Source organism: Ambystoma mexicanum, chromosome 3p, assembly GCF_040938575.1.
Source record: "Ambystoma mexicanum isolate Mex_15411 chromosome 3p, UKY_AmexF1_1, whole genome shotgun sequence".
Classification (NCBI taxonomy): domain Eukaryota; kingdom Metazoa; phylum Chordata; class Amphibia; order Caudata; family Ambystomatidae; genus Ambystoma; species Ambystoma mexicanum.
This window is the reverse complement of record NC_090925.1, coordinates 263,685,384-263,706,765: the sequence shown is the minus strand read 5'-3', so window position 1 is coordinate 263,706,765 and position 21,382 is coordinate 263,685,384. Positions and strand designations below refer to the sequence as shown.

The window sequence follows — 21,382 nt, the reverse complement described above, 5'->3', positions numbered from 1 at the left end:
TTCACTAAGCTTGATCTTAGAGGAGCTTACAATCTCGTCCGCATGAGAGAGGGGGACGAATGGAAGACCGCATTTAAAACACGTTACGGTCTATTTGAGTATCTTGTCATGCCCTTTGGGTTATGTAATGCCCCGGCCACCTTTCAGGCTTTCATGAACGATCTATTTTACGACATTCTTGATCAATTTGTTGTTGTCTACCTGGATGACATTTTGATTTATTCACAAAACCAGAAAGACCACGAAAAACATGTCAAAACAGTACTCCAACGTCTGAGAGAACATAGATTGTTTATAAAAGCCGAAAAGTGCATATTTCATGCCTCAGAGGTGGAATTTTTGGGATATGACCTTACTAACAATGGAGTGCGCATGAGTCAATCCAAAATTAGTGCGATCCTGGAATGGCCTGTGCCCAATTCAGTCAAATCTTTACAATCATTCCTGGGATTTGCAAACTTTTATAGACGCTTCATCAATGGATTTTCTGAAATCTCTGCACCACTTACCTCTCTGACAAGTGCGAAGGTACCATTTGTATGGTCTTCAGAAGCTCGCAGAGCCTTTGATCAATTAAAATCAGCCTTCACTTCCGCCCCTGTCCTCAAACATCCTGATCCCGAGCTTCCTTCTTTTGTTGAAGCAGACGCTTCAGGTTATGCCCTTGGGGCGGTATTGTCTCAAACCTGTCCTCATTTGGGAGAGATTCATCCTGTTGCCTACCTCTCTCGTAAATTGATAGCTTACGAAAGAAATTATTCCATCACAGAACACAAACTTTTAGCCATCAGAGATGCATTCTTGGAATGGAGGCATCACCTTCTGGGGGCCAAACACCTTGTAACTGTATACTCGGATCACCGCAGTCTGTTAGCCTTCAAATCTATGAAATGTCTTACGGCTAGACAGGCGCAGTGGCATTTATTCTTTTCACAATACCAATTTGTTATCACATACCGTCCTGCTAAAGCTCAAGTTTCGGCTCATACTCTCTCGCTTTTACATGCGGATGGTCAGTCTCAACAGCTCGAAGCTCTTCCTCTTCTACCGAACAAAGTTGTTTGTGGTTGTTCAGTTCAGCCCTCTTTGCATTCAATCATCCTTGATTGGGTTTCAAAACATCCAAAAGAGATCACTGACCTCCACATGGAAATCATTCATTCAAGGGCGCGTCTATATACCCCCAGGTCAAGCTAGAGATTTAGCGCTTCAGTAGTCTCACGATTCTTTGGTTGCTGCACATCCAGGAAGTCAAAAAAATCTTGAAGCCTTACGGCGTTGGGCTTGGTGGCCCTCCATGGTTCGTGATGTAAAGGATTACATTTTGACTTGTTCCATATGCACTCAGTGTAAAAGTTCTAGAGCCAAACCTGTCGGGTTGTTACAACCTCTTCCTGTGCCGTACAAACCTTGGCAGATGCTGTCAATGGATTTCATTGTGGAACTTCCTGACGTTCAGGGCTATGACACTATTTGGGTAATCGTTGATTACTTCACTAAATATGCATTGTTCATACCTTGCTCTGGTTTGCCTGCAGCTCCAGAATTGGCGAGACTGTTCTTGACGAATGTGTTTCGTTTCTTTGGTTTACCCTCGGTTATTGTTTCCGATCGTGGCACACAATTTACGTCACGATTCTGGAAGGCTCTTACAGCTTCTCTAGGTATTCCTCGGCTTACCATCCTCAAATGGATGGGCAGACTGAGAGAATTAATGCTACCATCGAACAGTACCTACGCTGTTTATGCCTTCAGTACCAACAGTCTTGGTTTACTTCTCTGCCTTATGCAGAATTTGCATACAACAACTCTATGCATACATCAAATGGAGTTTCTCCCTTTTTTGCCCTGTATGGTGGTCATCCTAAGGCACTCCCACTTGATCCGGTATTACCGGTCATTAATCCTGCAGCAAAAGATTGCATCAGAGATCTCGATAAGATTCATCGGGATGTACGCTGTCATTTACTCCGAGCTCAAGATCGTGCCAAGAAGTATGCTGATGTGCATCGATCACCTGCTCCAGTCTATCGCAGTGGCATGAAGGTGTGGTTGTCGTCCCGCAATTTACGAATTGCAGGTAAACACTCGCTTCTGCCCAAATATGTGGGACCCTATGTCATTACTGATGTCATCAATCCTGTGGCAGTTAAGCTTTCTCTGCCGCGATCATGGCGCATACATCCAGTCTTTCACGTCTCCCTGATCAAGCCTTTCTCCACGGGACCCGTCTGCCTACTCCTCCTTCGCCGATCTTGGTGGATGGTGATGAGGAATATGAGGTCTCGCGTATCTTGGACTGCAGGGTGTCTAGGGGTACGTTGTTCTACCTCGTGGATTGGAAGGGGTATGAGCCTGAGGACCGTACTTGGGAGCCACTCTCCAATTTGCATTGTCCGGTTCTTCTGAGGAGCTTGCATTCCGCCAGGGGGTTGCCGGAGTCTTTGGGGGAGGTTGATGTTATATTTCAGGCTTCCCCGCGGGCTTCCTTGCAGAATACGACTTCTGTGCAGGCTCCTCTATGGTCCAGGTACAAGCTACCATGGCGCCTGTACAAACGTCGACGCACTCGGGGTCACCTGACACGTCTTGTACATGGAAGACGTACAGCAAGCCACGCCCCTCTTACGACTATAAAACCACCGTCTTCCAAGGGGCTCGTTGCTGCTAATTAGCGTTACCAGCTACACGCGGTTTTGTCCGTTTCCTCTTCATGTCTCCCTACACGATTCCTCATCTGAACTCCTGGTTTTGACCTTTGTCTGACTTTTGGATTGCCTCGTCTCCTCCTTTGTTCCTGTCGTGCTCGTCTGGTTGTTGGACTCGGAACGCTACTGGATCCGGCTATCTTCTGTGTCTTGCGGTTCTTATTCCTGGTTGCCGCTCTGCACACCAAATTGCTGTCTACTATCCGGATCATCTCAACGCTTACTCAACTATACTCGTGTACTCAGGTACATATTTGATTGACAATCCTCATCTTTGCTATTTGTTACCTTCACGACTAGTTTGGATATTTGTCTTCTGTTGGATTCTGGGACATTGAGTGACTTTCCTGTGAGATTGCTCTTACGTGCATATAAACGCTTTCCTGACTGCACCAACCCGGCACTAGTGCGTCCCTCTTGCCGTTCGGGGTTACTTCCCTATACTAACTTCCCTGTTTGTTATTTTCTCCTGTCGTTGTCTTCAGAATCCTGGACTCCTCTTCCTCCATTTATCTTTACTCAGGTCAGTTGTTATCAATTCTATAGCTATAGTTGGAACCGATACTGATTTAGATCATTTCCACTCGTTGGTGTTATTCTTTGTAGATCATCCCGGGGAACCTCCACTCCAATATCTATCTAGGTAGTTGCCCAGTTATTTCAACTGTTCTAATCACTTGCATAATCTCAACACTGTCTAATAGCTTTATATTCCTTTGCAGCGTTGGTATTGGCGGTGTGAGTTCTCCCCGCTCTTTTATTCAATTGACACCTCTGTCTGTCCCAACTGAAACAGCAGAGAGGTACATTGTGGAAAAGAGCCCCTCTTTGAGGAAGCCTGAGTCTTGTACTCAGGGGAGCTGGGATGGAAGGCTGAATTTTGAATCTTACACCACCAACATCTCCAAGGTCATTTCCTCTGCATCTTCGGCCTATTTCGGAGTGGTGAGTAACAGGATCACAGTGTCCTGTCAGGGTGATACCAAATTGGTTGTTATTGAGATTATCAGTATATTGATTAAACATCTCAGGTGTACCTTTCCAGGTGATTAGAATATCATCAATATATATTTTCCACATAATTACATCATGGTCAAAAGCATTGTTGTTTAAGGCATGAGTCTTTTTTTTTATCAATGTTAAACAATCCCGTAGTAAAATTAAAAAACGGAAGAGGACAGATGTGTTACAATGTACACCCAAACCTATCAAGGATACTAACCAGACAGTGGATATTGTCACGCAATATTCAAAAGATGCACACAATCTTTACCAAATTGTTCAGAAAAATTGGCACCTCCTAATGATGGATTCTGACCTCAAATTGTATATATGGACACATCCAGATTTATATATAGTAAGGCAAAAATGTGTTGTGCACCTTATTTCTAGATCATTCTGGTCGCCAATCGACTTTGCGGTAGTGACTGGTGTTGCAGACACTTAAAGGGTTCCACAAATGTGGCACCTGCAGTATGTGTCAATATACACACACCAGGACACCGAACAATTCACTTACAAAGCAGGCATTACAATCAAGATTAAAGATGTTATCCATTGTAAAACCACACATGTTGTTTTTTGCTATAATTTGTATTTGCAAAAAAAAATGTATGTTAGTAGCACTATTAGACCTTTAAGAATTCAGATTAGGGAACATCTACATAGCCTACGTAGTCAAGATCAGAGACTCACGACATTGGCAGATACATAAGATTGTATCAGGCTAAACTGAGTAAACGTGGAGGGGGTGTTATGCGTCTGTTGAGATGTTTAGACCCCCTCCTGGAGTATTTTGCGGGTGAAAATCCCATAACCAATGATATTATGCATGTAAAGAGGAGGAACTAATATGGGTCCAAATACCAGAAGAAACTCACCATAAGGCGAAATAGTATTAATCTGTAATACTTGTTCAATCGCTTAAAGATTATATTAATTAGATACCATGTCTCTGGCAGCCTATTCCAATGCCTGTCAGACGCATCAATCATCGCGGTAAGGCCAATACCGTGATCTACATTCCCAACAGCAGCAGCTCCACACGTGGGGTGCTCGTTTGCCGTGTGGGGAAATTTTTGGAACCCACATGGCCATTGCCCTCAAACAGATCCACGGGGGCCCTTTTTCTCAACAACAAAAAAAGGAGGAACTTTTTCTCTCTTTTTTTCCATATCAAGGCTTTTGAGTTCTACTGTGTTGTAATCCAGAGGGGCATGCAGGCCTAACACCAAGGCGTAGCCACGCAGTGGGCGCGCCACAGCAGTCGACATCCCCAAAGTGCGACAGCAGGTGCGGGTGGCGGCCTTCTTCCACATAGGAGGTGCATGCGCGACTTGCGACCATGAGAGATGTAGATGGCGTCCAGGGAGCTGGTCAAGACGCTGCACATCCCCCTCAGATGAGGACTCCACGCCAACAAGGGACAATGGCCCCCATGCCAGAATTTGACACGTCAGGAAATCCCTTGAAGCTGGGACCAACGTGGTTACACTGGATAGAGAAGTTGGACATGTATTTGAGGGCAACCGGGGAGACAGACGATTAGGTGAAGTTGGCGACTCTCATATACTCCGCTGGGTCGGATGTACACAGGATTGTCAGGTTTCTCAACCCCATTGCCAATTCCCATCAAGCAGAAAAGGACAGCCTCAAAGAGTACTTCCTGCGGTTTGGCAATCAACCTACAAAAGGTATGTTATGTGCAGCGAGAAGCAGAAAGAAGAAGAATCCCTGGACCAGTTCTATGGCAGACTCCATCAGCTGGCAAGTACGTGCGGATGGGAGAATGAGGACGGCATGGTGAGAAGCCAACTGATACAGGGGTGCGCTTCAGGGAAGCTGCGCCGCCAAGTGCTCCGTGAACTGGGTCTGTCACTAGCCTGCATTCTGGAGATGGGCAGATCATACAAACTGGCAGAGAGCTGCACAATGAAAATGGACGCTGCAATGCGTTCGTTGAAAGTGGAAGACGCATGCCTGATTGGGCACCCACAGGATGCTAGTCCATCAAGGCCCAGATGGCATGCGAGAAGTGAAACGCTGCAGCCATGCCCCAAGTGTGGCTATGACCTTCTGCATGCTGGGGAATGCCCAGCATAAGGGAGGGTGTGTGAACACTGCGGAACAGCAGATCATTTTGCGAGGATGTGTAAAGCCCCTACATCCGTGACCATCCCAAGCGGGCCCAGCAATACTCCACAACAACAAAGGCAAGTGGCGATTGTTGAACAGGTGGCACCAAGTCAGGAACTGGCAGAAGAAGAAATCTTCATCTCAGGCATAGCCTCCATAAAGAAGAAAAGGAGACAACCTATGTGCAGAGTATCTGTCAGCAGAGCAAACAAGCCGGTACTGGTAGACACAGGGGTGTCAGTGTGCATGATGGCGACTTGCCACTACAAAAGCTCTCCCGGGACCCCTATGTGATGAATCCAAGGTAGGATTTCCAGAGAAGGTATCATTTGGCTTAGGCTCTGTCAATATCAGGCAATCCGCCCATATGAAGGGTTAACCCCGGCTGACTGAGGGAAAAGAGTAATTGACAAGGCAATCACCCAAGCAAAGCCTCGCTTATGTTTCCGGCTGTATGCTGCTGTCAACAAATCATTGTGTTTCTTTATAGTTGCTAGGAGACGGAGCCGGGAGAAATCAGAAGCGACGGTTACAAGTGGGCATACTGAGCCCTGAGGTGGCGAAGATAAAAACACATTAACCTAAAGAAGAATTCACGTTGCGCCGTTGCGCTGTTATACAGTTAAGATGTTCCTATGAAGCGATCGTCTAAATCGCTAACTCTTTCAAGGTTTGCTGAGGTCCGATTGCAGACGGGCGCACGACGCTGCTTGCAGGAGAGAAACAAACACCGTCATTGGTCCGTATAAAAGTTCGTTGAAGTTTATGAAACGGATGAGCAGCATTTCGAGAAGTGAAGGTGAGATGGAGATCCGCACTGAGGCCGTGTCTTGTCACCCACGGAGATAGACTGCTGGAAGAAGGCGGAGTTCGCACACGGCCGCTAGCTATTGATCCTCAGCTGGAGGGGGGCGGAGTTCGCACACGATCGCTGCGGAGTGAACTACAGCTGGAGGAGGGCGGGGATTAAATCCACTGAGTAACCAGCTGACCAGGCAAGTTGACAGTACGAAATCCTTTTATTTCAATCCAGTAAAGAGCAAGAAGTAACGTTAGAAGAGGGTGCGCGGAAGTGAGAGGGATTGAGGACTGAGATAAATGATGAAAGCAGAGGGAAAACAAAGCGCCTTGTGGAAAATTCCACTGATTTAGAAACAGGAGGGTTGCTTGAAGAAGAGTCTTTATAAAGAAGACAACGTGATAAAAGAAAGAAAGTGAACTATGAGTAAGACATGAGAAACCAGTTAAGGGAGAAAACTAATAACAAACAATTGCAAAGACATAAAGAAGAGACAAGAGAGAAAGAGAAGATAGAGAGCCAATTGCAAGAACAATGAGATAGAGACTAGAGACTGTACAAAACTAAAGATTGAGTCAACGAGAGAGGAGGGAAATAATTCTAAGAAGCAGTTGTCTAATCAGAAACAGAAGAAAACCAAAGACTCAAAACTATAAAAAGTAATTTAGAAAAGAGGAAAAGATTTTGTTCAAAGATTTACCTGTCTTTAATCTATCTGCATGGACTGAAGCCTTTCAACATCTGAAGACGTATCCTTTTTCCTAAGAGAAAACCAAAAGAATGAGAAGTTACATTTTAATAAAAGTTGTTTCGGAAACAAATATAACCCTTACTTCCAGTCTCAGTGTGTTTATTTAAGGTCTTCTATAGGGCCCTCCTTACACCCCACCACTGGCGGCAGCCAGAGCTAAGATCTTCACATTTAGCGGCACTGACCAATACCCCTCAAAGGCATGTTCATTACCAAAGTGGCCCATGAAGGGAAGGAAATTAGGGCCAAGTTCTTGTCACCGACATGAGTGCCCATTCACTACTGAGCTGCGTGGCAGCAGAGGCCCTTGGAGTTGTGCATTTCGCCCTTAGCATCTATGCTGAAGACATTAGCGAGGTCCTTGAGAGGTTCAGGACAGTGTTCAAGGGTATTGGCAAATTACTGGGTGAACCCGTCAAGCTGCACATTGACGAAACAGTACACCCAACTGCACTGAAACATCATCGGATTCCTTTTCATCTCAGGCAGCAGGTACAACAAGAATTGAAGAACCCGGTGAGGCTCTACATAATCGAAGGAGTTGAAGGGCCCACCCCATGAGTATACTCCATTGTCGTGGCGAGCAAGCCTAAGCAGCCGGGTTGGTACGCATTGTGTCGACATGATACTTCCAAATCAGGCTATTAAACGTGAGTGACACATTACCCCGACTCTGCTCAACATAGTAGGGGAGCTGCAAGGTGCAAGAGTATTTTCAAAACTGGATCTGCAGTCTGGGTACCATCAGCTTGAACTCCACGCAGACTTGGGTACATTACAACCTTCAAAACCCACCAAGGCCTTAATCAATACAAACGTATGTGTTTCAGGCTCTCTTCGGCTGCGGAAGTATTCCAGAACATTATACGCTGAGCACTTGCAGGTCTTAAAGGGGTCATCAATCTCAGCGATTAGATTTTGGTCTACGCCACATCGGAGGCTGAACAAATGACAAGACTCGAGAAGACACTGGAAAGGACTCAGCACCTTGCGTTCACGTTACATTGCGAAAAAAGTGCGAATTCTTGAAAAACAGCATAGAGTTCTTCGGATTCGTGTTCCACGAGAATGACATATCCCTGGACATGCGGAAAATGTGTGATATCCAGGAGGCGAGCCCGGCCGAGAACGTGTTTGAAATCAGAAGCTTCTTAGGGATGGTGATGTATTGCAGTCGTTTTATACCAAACTTGGCAACCATCTCCGAGCCCCTCAGGCTGCTGACAAGAAAGGACAAAGTGTGGGAGTGGACTGCAAAAGAACAGGAGTCCTTTGATACCATCAAACGGGCACTCACAGGAAAGGAATCCATGGCATTCTTTGATCCAAGTAAGGAGTCGGAGATCAATGTCGACGCCAGCCCGGTCAGGCTGGGAGCGGTTCTGTTGCAACAGGATGCACAAGGTCAGATGAGGCCGATTGCATATGCCAGCAAGGGGTTAACCAATACAGAACAACGCTACTCCCAGATCGAAAGGAAGGAACCGGATGGCGCCATTTTCATATATACATACTGGACAAACCTGTTATGGTAGTTACTGACCACAAACCGTTACTTCCCATCATGATGGGGCCCTTGTCCAAGCCACCCCCAAGAATTGAATGCTGGCACTAATGGAGTACGGGGTGGTACTGACGTACAGACCCGGAGCTCACAATCCTTGGGACTATCACTCGCGTCACCCGAGGAGTGGGGAAGGACAAGAAGATTCGGGACAGGTGCAGCAGAAGAGCACATTCGCCTGGCCATAGAGGCTCGCCGACCCGTGGCGCTCCCCTTCCAAGAGGTGGAGGAAGCATTGAACAGTGATGGGTGTTTTGAAGCAATCAAGGCAGCCATGTCCAGTGGTGATGGTAAGACTGTTCTGTCCAACCCCTACCGCAGGTGTCGTAGCACACAAGACCTGGACCAACTGTGGAAGGTGTGGCACGAGCTGTCAGCGACTGAAGGACTGCTCTTAAGAGGACACCAGCTGGTGCTCCCGCAGGCACTCGTAGGCAAGGCGATAGGGCTGGGAACGGCTAAGACCAAATGAAGGCTAAGGTTGAAGGTCTGATTCCCGGGCCTGGAGGCAAAAGTGGATGAGTTTATCGCCAACTCTATCTTTTGTCAGGCAGCCGCTCAGCAAAGAACCGAGGATAGAATCCATGCCTCGCAGCGACCAGCCGTTGTCCACGCAGACTTTGGGTCCACGGGGGAATATACTTCCTCATGTAGATAGATCAGTGCTGTCGGTATCCCAAGGTCGAGCTAGTCGAATTCACATCGTTTGGCCAGGTGGTGCAGGTCTTGGAGAAGATGTTTGCGACGCATGGCATCCCGAGGATGATGTGCTCGGACAATGAACCACCATTTTATGGGGAGAACTTTGCAGACTTCATGGCAGAGTGTGGGAGCACACACCGGGGGGTTACTCCTTTATGGACCAGGGCCAACGGGGAGACCAAACGCTTTATGAGGACATTGAATAAAATGTTCCGCATAGCACAGGGCCATGAACTAAGGAGAACTCTGCACCAATTTCTGAAGGAATACAGATCCACGCCTCACTGGTCAACAGGTGTGGCCCCAGCAGAGGCACTCTTCAGGAGGTGCCCCCGAGGACTCCTCCCAGAGGTTGAAGGGCGACCCCAGGGACCATCGATGAGAGAACGTCAGAAGGTCAGAGAATACACAATGAGGAAAACCTCTGGAGGCAACCTCCAGACATTGCCATTGGGGACACTGTGATGGTGCGCAACCGTCACCTGGAAGGGAAATTATCCCTCAACTATGAGGCCACCCCCATCGGAGTGGTCCAAGTGAAGGGGCCAATGGCGACTGCCGCCGATTGGAAGGGGACAGTGACTCAGAACTCCAGTTTTGTTCAGAAATTTGGTGAAAAGGAGGGACTAAGAGAACGAGAAGAAGCCCCCATGAAAGGAACCTCAATGGTGGGTCCAACCTCAGGAGGGAGAGCGGAAGGCGAGATGCTGATGTCAGGCTGGGTGGAAGATCCTGTCGTGGAGGAGGCTGGCGGGAAACTATATCCCAGCCGGGAAGGAAGAAGATGCCCAGCACGATTTCGAGTCTATATAATGGGTGATTAGATTTGAAGCGGCCAGGTCCAGGTACTTCACCCGATGTTGACCGTTTGGGCCAAGACAGTTTGGTATGTTACCATATTTGCATTCTTTGAGACGGTTAGGTTTACGCTGTGTATCTCATAGCTCTCAACCATTTGTGTTGCAAAGGCGGGTGAAATCACCCGATTTTGTTTTTGGCGGGTGAGGCGCCCATTCGAATGAATGGCCGTTCAGGAGGCTTGGCGGGTGAGTCAGCCTTTTACAAGGCGGGTGCCAAAAGCGTGCGAGTTGAGAGCTATGGTATCTTGAAGACTATTTCATTGTTATTAAAAAAGGAGGAATGTGATGCTATCACGTGGCACGACAGCAACGTTCTGCCATTGTGCGTAGCTATAAATAAAAGGGGCGGTCCACACACGTGTTACTGCATGCCAGGAGCCCGATGTGGCAAGACCTGAGTCTGAGTGTTCCTTGCATGGACGGGTGGGACAAGGCCTGCATGAGGGGACATGGGGCCATATACAGCACATGTATCACCACTTCTTTTTTTCCCCATTTAAAGCCCGTACTTACAAACATGTATTTATACATTGAGACAGTGAAGAATTTAGTATGCAGATTCGAAGTAAACAAGACCTGAAAAATTGTCGAGGGGTCCAAATAACTTGTTTTCAAGGTTTCGTGTATGGTTTTGGGCATGTGGCTCTTGCCCAAGCACTGGACTGGTCCACTTCCGCATATGTTCTCCGGCCTTGGCAAATTAACACATTTCTCACCTTTCTTGTGGAAATCATCTTTCTCTTGGGTATTGGCCCGTCTACCCGCCGATCATGTCAGGCTCAGACGAGCCACCCAGAAAACTAGCAAAAACAACAGCACACTAGCAAGAAAGGTATTCGATCAAAATAAAGATTGGGCCATAGAAGCGCATGCGCACTTTTCCGCATACATCACGTGGATCTTTTATGGACGCCCTTTTCCGTAATTAATGTTCAGGCGCTCCATTGATTCCTCCCATCGCTCTTAAAGCAATTCTCGCGAGAGAAGAGAAATGTCGGCAAATCGCGCGAGATTTCCTTGTTTACTCCTGCTTCTGTAGGGGTCGTGAAGTCTATGAAGTCTCGCGAGAACGCAGGTTGGCCGGTGAGGAGTCAAACTGGGCTGCAGACGGCGCCGGGCCCCAGGTAAGGGGGATGGGAAGTTGTTGCCGTTAAGGCAACGGGGCGTGGTTATTATACATGCAACCCTCCTCGAATTAACTAAACTGCCAGTGCCATGTGCGATCCATGGATAGTCGCAGAATTGTTAACACTGCAGGACACAGACAAGTCTGCCCCTTTTCTGAAAGGCAGACGTACGCGGGCCTTAATGCAGCGGTGGGCTCACCTTTCCAATAACACTATGTAACTGTGAGGGGCATACACTTACTTTCTGTGACAAATCACACACTATTACAATATCTCCTCTGCTCACAATCTACTTTTGGGATGGCGACCCACAAGTTAACGTTTCTATCCTGCATTGATCCTGGGGGGGCTGGCTCACATGAACGATATTATTTTCCTGTTTTTTTACGGGGCTGGCAGATCTCCCGAATGCATGGACTACTACTCCACTCCTGTTGCTCAACTAAGTACCATTTTTATTTTCAGGTTGGCCACATCCATCCTGGAAACGACTATCCTTTTTCGTTTCTTCCTGCCTCTCCTCATGAGGACATAATTCTCCTCATGTCCCATTATTCCTACATTAATTCCCACTAATTTTCGCCCATTCTCTTTTTGCTTGGTAGCTAGGTGAAGTGGTGGATGTAAGTACTGTGACGAGGAAGAGCAAGACTAGGAGTAATGGGCATCACTGGTAATTCATGGTTTCACCTCCTCATCCCTCTTACTTGTGCCGTTACTTGCTTGCGAGTTATACTACCAGCTAGATGTGACATATTGGTTTAAGGTAGCACTCGGACCACAGATGTTACCCACTACCTGAGAGGTTGTCGTTGGCAGGTGCAATGGCCACAAGAGGATGAATGGAAGATAAGGGGAGCTATGAGAGAATATGTCAGAGGCGGGGGCTAGAGGAGTAAGGAACCTGTAGGCCAGTCAGACCCAGTTCAGGACAGAGCCGCAACAGGGGAGACTACGCAAACAGAGCGCATCAATTCAGGATAGAGACGCAAACTAACCAACCCCTACTATTTCCCTTTCTGCATACACCTCTCAAACTCCAAACACAACCAAAACCTACAGCACAACAAACTTCACTACACTGCAACAACAAAACAAAAAACCACATAGCCTTGCACAACAGTACACAATGACTACCGGCTGCAAACACCCCAGGCCCAGCCAACGGACCCACCGGGCTGAGGCCGCCAACAGCACATCACTGCCCTTGTGCACTTTTCCTGCTTCCTCCCAGCGCCAAGGGACCACTCCGGTGGTGATAGTGCACGGTACAAATGTCCTTTAACATTAACATGTGCAACAACGTGTCTGACAATGTACAAAATTGAGACGTGAATTGTGTATCTCTTGACTCGCAACACCAGTCACAAAAGCACCAGTGGAATTATTGGTAGTCTCAGTATCTTACCATACATGGCCAAAGAGTAAAGATAATTTGGAGGATAGTAGTGTTATCCCTCCATTTGGGCTAATTATTGCTCTAGAAGACAGGACACTTCCTCTGCTTTGATATGCTGAAGGATGACATTATATAGATATTGTGAGAATTGTTTTGTTACTTTTTATAGTGTTTCATTAATCTACCTAACCCCGTGACTAGTTTTTATTGATCTGTGTAATGTTATCTTTTAAAAATGCGATATGTCATTATGACTAGTTTTTCCAATATTTGAGTCACGTATTTTTCGTCTTTTTTGTAACACAATGCTTTAACTTTGTACATGTTTTTTTCTCGTAGTGTAAAAGGTTGATTATGCTCAAACGCATGCACTTAATAAAGCAAAAAAAAAGCATCAGCCACCTCTGCGCAAATTCAAGTGGTAATACTTAATGTATTGAGGTCTGCCCAGGTGGTGGTTAGGTAAATTTCCTAGATATATTTCCCAGGCCTCTCACCAAGAGACAGCCAATGCACTGGTTGACCTGTCTGGATCCGTTGGGGGAGAATTGGACACAGCTGACTCGTGCATTGACCATAGCTTCTTAATCAAATGATTGTAGGTACAGTTGCTTTTCGAAGTAGCTCCTTTAGGGAAGAGGCGTTTGGGGAAAAAAAAGGGAGAACAATGTCCTGTGAAATTTTACCGTAGCTTTGGGAAGAAATATGACTTAATAGGGCTTTACCTAAAGTACTGGGTAGGGAGCTTTTCATCTCCAGAAACAACATTTCCCCCAACCATATGGCAGTAGTGATGGCTCCAAGGAATACCGGGTTTAGGTTCAGAGGTTTAACACCATCTCGTTCAAGTGTTAAAAGATTCTACTGTAATGCTTTCAAAACAAGCAGATTGTCTCTGGGCAACCTAGACCCAGATATTAGCCTGGGTAGGGAGAAATCACTCAAATGAAATCACTCACTGCACAGTTAGTATTATAATTTCCAAATTTTATTATTCTCTCCAACCTAAAAAAACATTGCTTTCACACGTAACTCTTATGTGCATACATTTTACTACCCTTTCCCGGGTTTATACACCGCCTCACTGTCTCAACCCTCAGACATTCAAACCCACATTGTATTGTGAGAGGTCAGTAATGTGAGGCGGACAATTGCTTGTGAACGGAGGATGGCACAGGGGCAAGGAGCTGGTCTTGGAAGTAAGACCATGCAGAGCAACATAGGTTTGAATCCCAGATCCGCGCTTAGAAACCACACTCTGCTATGGTATTCGGCATGTTATAAGAAATCGTAGATTGTTTCATATGCATGCTGGATTGTGTCAGAGGCGGCTTCTGTCTAGCAGTTGCGTGACTTGACCCGTTCCCCCACACTCTAAGGCCTTTCCTCTTTCCTCCTCACGGTTCCTCGCAGCTCTCTCGCAGCTTCCTGGCCCCTGTTTCGGGTGCTCCTGTGCCTCTGTAGCAGTGTCCTGCTGCAGCCTGGACTCGAGGCTCCAGGCTCGAGTATCCACTATCCGTGGGGTGTAGGCAGCAGTCTGAGAACACTGTTGAGGACGTGTCGATTGCCTAGGTAAAGACGGCTCCAGCGCTGGTTTATGCTGGCATTGGCTACTGGTAAGGTCACTGTTCACTGGTGGCTGGCTGCAATCATTGGTCCAGAAGGCATCTGTCATAGCCATGGCCACAGACACTGCTACAGCCTCAACCACAGCTGTTGCATTAGAGGCAAGTCCTGCCCTCCAGATAGGCAGGCAGGAGGAATTTGTGTGTGAACTGGAGCATCATATGGGAGTGCTGTGGGCGAGCCGTTTTTGGAAGGGGTGAGGCATGTTTCATGCACTGTAGTCCCCCCCCCCCCACCCCTGTCTCTTCTGAGGCGTCCCAGTATCCCGCACAAAGGCCCAGGAACATGGTGTCTAGGGTCCCCCAGAGCCATCTGCTCCCCATGTTCCTTTTGGTTCCCTTGCGCCTTGTTCTCATTCTTTGCCCTCGCTTGAAGTGTACCAGCCAGAGGTGTGTCAGACAAACGCTCCCCCTAGGATGGAACGCTCTATTTTGGATTCCCTAGAGCATTCCATTGATCGCCTGTATGTGAAAAATTGTTTGGAGCCTGCCCCTGAATATTTGAACGCTGTTGCAGATGTTTGGCAGGCACAGACACAGCACAGTGTTGCCATGAGTGGGGGAGCTTGTGGGTTCAGAGGATCGAGAGAATTATGGAATCATGGACTGTTTGGCCCCTGAAGGAACATTGTCCTCTCTGGTAACCACCCCTCCGTTCTGTGCTGTACAAGAAGCGGACACAGGTGCTGCTACTGGCAGCACTGGTCGCGTTTCTTCAAGTTTTGAAGACTCCTTTATAACATTTTCCCCCTTTTCATTGTTCTTGGAGTGCTTGGATCAGAGACTTTTGGACCTGGCAGCAGCCGTGCGAGAATTGAGTACACCAATGAGGGCTGATGCTGGACGTGTGGATGAGTCTTGTTTGATTATTTAATACCCATCTGAGAACATGCTCGGCAATGACAGGGGAGTCAGGAGGAGTGGCGACTGTGGTGCTACACAAACTCCTGTAGAATGGGGTCTATTCTGTCAGCACTTTTGTCTCGACCTAATATTGTGCCCCCTATTCTGCCACCTTCTACAGTGTCTTTGGGTTGCGCATGTAAGGCGACGCCCTGCAGTCCTTTTACCCCCCTCTGCCCTGCTCCCAAGTGTGGCTCCAGCAGAAGCGTGTTCGGTGGGTTGTGTGCCGCCAAGGGTTGCAAACTGGTTTGGTTATCCCCATGGTACTCCCTGCTGTGATCAATGCTCCTATTGGTGCAGTGCATGGCCTCTCTAATCGGTGCCAATGATCCTTTGGTGGGGGTGACGGTCTATGCACTTGATGAGCATCTTCGGAGGGCGAATGCCTAGGAATAAGAATGCTTACAAATGCACCCTTGTTAAAGCACTTTCAGAGATTTGGGGGGTTAAAGATATGACAGGCGGCATTTTTACGACTTGCTGTCGGATAGCATGTTTTATGGTGGCTGCAGTGTCGGGTTTGGTTTTATTAACCCGTATACGAGGACATATCTTTGGAATTGCAAAGAAGCCTTGGCTTCCAAGGGGATTCTGGTTTGTCTTGATGCCATCTCTAAAACCTGTCACTTGCATGATGCCTGGCTTGAGTCCACTTGGGGGTTTCTGCCAGATTGTTCGCCCTCAAAGGCCCGGGTGTAGACTTGACGGCAAGTGGGCTGCTTTTGGACTGTTACTTTAAAGGCCCCATCTGTAGCCATTTCCCGGGGCACCAGACGCTGTATATCGATTAATGGGGATGACCCGTCCGCTTGGAGTTTGATGCTAGCCCTGTCTATCGGAGGGTGGTGGGGTTGTGGGGGGTCCTAGGGAGGGTTTAGTTAATGGTATTGAGCCTGGGCTGGCATTACTTGGCAATTTTACTGCTGGCCCAGTGTTTGAAGAAGGCATAGGCCCTTAGTGGGCGGCTCTAGGGCCTCGAATGTAGTTGATGGCATTAGTTCTGTTGTGGAGCATGAATGAGCTTGCCAATAAAGTATTAGATCCTGATTGGCAAGCCCTGACAACTACAGGGTGATATGTTTGCAGGAGACGTTGTCACTTGTCGAGGTGCACATGCCTAATTATCGGGCCTTTTTCTCATCTGCTGGTAGATCCTTCCCCACCCCTTACCCCCCCCCCCCTAAGGGAGGGATATTGATTTGGATACATGCAAGCATTAAGGCAACATGTAAAGTTCTGGACGTCGGCTCAACTGACCTGCTTTGTGTGGTGTGCAACTTCGGGAATGACCCGACTGTCTTTTTTTCTTAAATGTATATTGGAGGCAAAATCCGAGTGCTATTGCACTCGGAGCTGGCTTTGTACAAGCGCGCCCTACCCACTACTACTTCCCCTAACTGCCAGTTATTTGTGCTGGGCGACTTTAACTGCCAGTTGGAGGAACCGAGCCAGTCCACGTGGAATCCTGCTGTGGAAGATGAACTATGGGGTATCCTGTGGCCGTTGATTGCCCCCCTGTTAGGCAGAATTGCATGCAGTACCCTCTGGGACCACCACATTCAATTAGGACTACAGGTGTACGCAAAAAACAACCTTTGGTATAAGTCTGTACTACACAGTTTGTGGTAACGAGCTGAGCAGCCAGGCTTATCTCGAGGGAATGTGAGCAGTACAAGAGGTTACACGCAGGTCTTACAATCACAGTGGTTCAAGTAGAAACTTGCACTGAGTGTTTCTTGGTAAAACACTTATCTATTACACAATCATTTAGAACACATTCACTAGAAGGAGGCAACTTAATATTATACACAAACACACTTCAATATCAAACCCATAAGTTTCTGAACAAATTGGGCTCCCTTGAAATAGTAGCAAAATGGCATTTCAGTTACTTTCAATGGGAGTAAAAAAGGAACAAGTTAGCAGAATATGCCACAAATACTTTTTTTTAGACAGTTCACAGCTCTAGTTCACTAGAGGACTCGATTCAGTTCAATAGGCATAGGCCAAAGTCAATGGACCAGTGTCTTGAATAGGAAAGAGCAGTTCTTGAAGTAAACAGTGAAGTCTTTGCCAAAGTTCTCAAAAGTAGTTTGTACGAAAACGGATCATATGGTGGGTCACAAGCTGATTAGGACTCAAGTTGGGAAAGTTCCACGAACATTCACAGCTCAATCGGGTTGGTACAGAACCTTAAGTATGAAGCAAAAGATGCATCTGAAGACGTTGGTTCCTGGCAGTTCCTGCAGATCTCAGTTCCTAAGCCTCAGTCGTGGGGACAAGAGGGAGGACATCGGGGGGGACTCCTGCACTGCACGGGATCTTCGGAAAACATGGACAAAATGGAGTCACTTGTCACGACCCCCGCCCAAAGCCCCCTCTGGCAAACCCATTGGCCAGGTGGAGTCTGGACTCGGGACTCTAGAGCCTGGCATCCTCTTCAAAAGCCCTCATGGGGCCAGTCCTGGCGCCTATGGTGCCAGGCTCATACACCATGAAAAACAATGTGCTTGGGAACTACTTTATTGTATTGTCAGCCAACATGGAGGCATCCCCATAGCTTGGTTCCTAAGAACCAAGCTATGCGGTCTAGTGTTTTGGGTGTGGTTGCCTAGGGACTACTTTACCTGGACTATTTTGTTGGGGCTTTTTAAACCACACCCGAGCAAGACAACACGCTTCACGTTACTTTGCAGCTTGCAACTTGACGCTCACTGTGTTCAGCTATTCCCTCGAACCTCAGAGAAGCAGAACCTGCAAGGAGACAAAAGGAACATCGTTAGCAGCAGCGTCTTACCTGCAGTCTTCATCTTTAAACACTTGCAGCTACTGAGAACATCTTCCTCGAATCTGCACACCTCCCGGACAGAACGACCTGAAAGAGGAAGGTAGAGGCAACATTAAAGAAAGCAGTAGAGACATTTACAAATTACGAACTGCTCAAAAGGCTTACCTGGCTGGTCGCCTCTCGGCTGGCTCCACTCCAGACATTCCACTCGCGCTGAAGAACACCGTGACCTACAAGGAAGGAAAACAAAGGTTTGCAAAGGTAAGACTTTGCAACGCATAGCGCTTACTTACTGCATCGTAGCGCTCTTAATGCGCCATCATTTACCAGCGGGGCTCAACCAAGCCAGTTCGCCGCTCAAGCTCTGCATACCTAAGGGAGAAAAAAGACATTTTAAACAAAGAAAGGCATGCAGGATAGCAACAAAACTAAAGAACAGCAATAAGACCTAGCTGAAAAATATCAAACGGGCCGGTGTTATTGAAGTAACTGGACCGCACACACCCATGAAAGCCAACGCGCCCCTGCAAAGAAGGCAGGGCGGAGAGCACGCCTAATTCTACCACAAGGTGAGGAGAGGGCGCCAGAGGGACTGAAATCATATGGGGGTGGAGGGAGGATACTTACCCCAGTCGGTCAGTCTTGAACACAGTCCTCCTGTATTTTCAGGCAGAACCTTCACCGCAGACCACATCAGGGCAAAGCTGAGAAGCATACCGGCGAGTAACCCGGCTGGATGGCGTCCTGTGGATACCAGGTGAGCGTAACATCACAACACAAGAGTAAAACACACATCAAAATACATAAGAGTGGGGCAAAAAGGCCCACGCTCTTTCCAGGTAAAAAAAAAATATCAAGTCCTCAAAATTCAGCAAAGTTGCTGGGGGTCTCTAAGGTGAAGGGAATTAGCACATTTTTGAGAATTCTCCCTAACACCCTCCGAGCACGCGTTTACCCCTTAGCGGGCAGGGTTTGGTCGATGTTATACACACATGGTCAGAGCCTGTAATGAAGGTAGGGTTGCTCTGATTTATAGCCCCAGAAGTAGGCGTGGCGCCGTCTGAAGCAATAAAGGCCAAGACCCTTGGCCTGGACTGCATTCCCATTGATCTTTTTAAAAGTGAACCTATGTTCTAATTTTTAATGGTGTTTTTCTAGCAATCGCCCCCCAGAGCAATTGGAGGGAGGCAACCATCATCCCACTAAATAAACGCGATCTGGTTTCACTGTGTAATTATAGGCATATTTAGTTGATTGATTCATTGGCAAAACTGTGGAGGATTGGGTTGCCAGTGTAGGATCCAATGTGCAAGTGGGAGTTAGAGCGGGTATCTCCACTTTGGACCAGGCTATGGGGCTTGACCTCTTATGCTGGAAATGCACGCTTCTCAATGCTTGTATTTGGCATTAGTTGATCTACAATCGGCCTTTGAACCCCCCCATCCCCCAAGTTAAATAGTCCCAAGTAAATAGTCCCATTCTAATGTTGGTCTTCATGATGGTGATGAGCCTGTCACCAAAGGTGCCAGGAATGACTCCAAGAGAGTCTTGGATGAGGTTTTAAGGCCTTTGACCTGGCCCTAACTGTCTGGCAACTCTGCACGGATACGTTGGGGGCTGACTGGCGAGTTAACCCATCCAGTATCTATTGATGTTTGGGCTACGCAGGGGTGCATTGCGGCGCCTTTGTTCTTATTAGTGTAGTCCCTGCATTTTTAGAAGCTGCAAGGGACGCCCCCTCTTTGAGTAATAAAAAATTAAGCCTATTGTTTGCAGATGACTGCAGTTTTGCTGTCAAAACCCCCAGTTGGCCTGCAGAACCCAGATGTTTTTAATTTATGTACCACAATAGGTCTTAGAATCAACTTTTCTAGAAGGCCAAAGTACAGGCAAATTTCCAGTTAAACGTCCAGCATCTGGAGTCTGGATTCATCAACTTATTTGGGGTTGATTTTTCTCGAGCAAACTAAAATGGTTAGCACCAGATAGTAAAGTGTTAGTTATCTCATTTGCATCAGTGTGACTTCATTAGGAATTTAGTAGCATGACTTGATGGTGAGGTTCTTTCTGTACCTCTTAAGATCTAATGGGTACAGACAATTTTGGGGGTAACCGATGGGGCTGAACTGTGGGGTGCAAATGATTGTACCCCCGTAGCTGAAAATAGATTTTTGAAATCATTGCTTGGTTTACCCCCTAATGCGCCGTCCACACCAGTAGCATGTGAAGTTGGCCTCATTCAGATCCGATTTGCTGTTATGATGCAGCCAGTGTTATACCGGCAGCGGATTTGGAACAATAACGCTTTAGTTTTGTTTAGGGAAGGTTTGGAGGAGCTGCTCTCATTACCAGGTGGAAGGAAACTTGGTTTAGGCAAATAAGAACCATGCTTTTTAACATTGGGCTGGGGGCTCGCTCTATGGAGTGACTCCACAAGGTTGGGTAGAGGCTACAAAGCGGTGGTTAAGGATACATTTAGAAAGTGGCAGTGAGTACAATGAGCGATAACTGCCTAATTGGGGTGGGGGGAGAAACAAGGGCTTATTTGCAGTTTAAGGATGTCTGGGGTTCAGAGGTATATCTGGATCTCCAAATGCAAGTGAAATTAAAAAGCTGGTTTGCAGAAGTTTTGATTAGGCCCACAAGTCTGCCAAGTGGAAGAATGGGTCCTGTTCCTCAACCCTATGCCCCCTTTGTGGCAAGGGGCGTGAGGATGAGGCACATCTTGTTCTTCCAGGCTCATTGCCAGACAAGGGTGCATTGGCTCTTCCCAGTTTGGAGCCATGTAGCCCAGCTCTCAATCCAGTCAGCTATTCGAGCCCTGAAATGTTGCACCCAACCTGTAACTGTGTTGGCAGTTTTAAATTTCGTATGATTTGCATTTAACAAGAGAATGCTAGAGGTTAGAGAAGGCACTAGTTTGCCAGAGTATTAGGATGTGTGTGTGTGTGACATTAAGGATTGGATTTGCACAAGTCGACATTGTTTTTTTTTTAATTGTCCATATACTGTGTATAATTT

At 47.1% G+C, this 21,382-nt stretch overlaps 2 protein-coding genes across 3 annotated transcripts in view; one reads left to right on the top strand and one right to left on the bottom strand.

The window, feature by feature from the left end:
- The window catches only part of LOC138580323 (uncharacterized), a 46,710-nt gene extending 35,344 nt beyond the window's left edge, over positions 1 to 11,366 (bottom strand). The window contains exons 1-2 of the mRNA XM_069650758.1: positions 11,236 to 11,366; positions 7,343 to 7,403 (exon numbers count right to left, since the gene is read on the bottom strand). The gene's annotated coding sequence lies outside the window, so the exon portion shown is untranslated. The remainder of the gene's footprint in view (positions 1 to 7,342; positions 7,404 to 11,235) is intronic.
- A 123-nt stretch (positions 11,367 to 11,489) lies between these two features.
- Positions 11,490 to 21,382, top strand: part of GID8 (GID complex subunit 8 homolog) — a 306,973-nt gene continuing 297,080 nt past the window's right edge. For both annotated transcript variants that reach the window (XM_069650760.1, XM_069650759.1), the window contains exon 1: positions 11,490 to 11,643. The gene's annotated coding sequence lies outside the window, so the exon portion shown is untranslated. The remainder of the gene's footprint in view (positions 11,644 to 21,382) is intronic.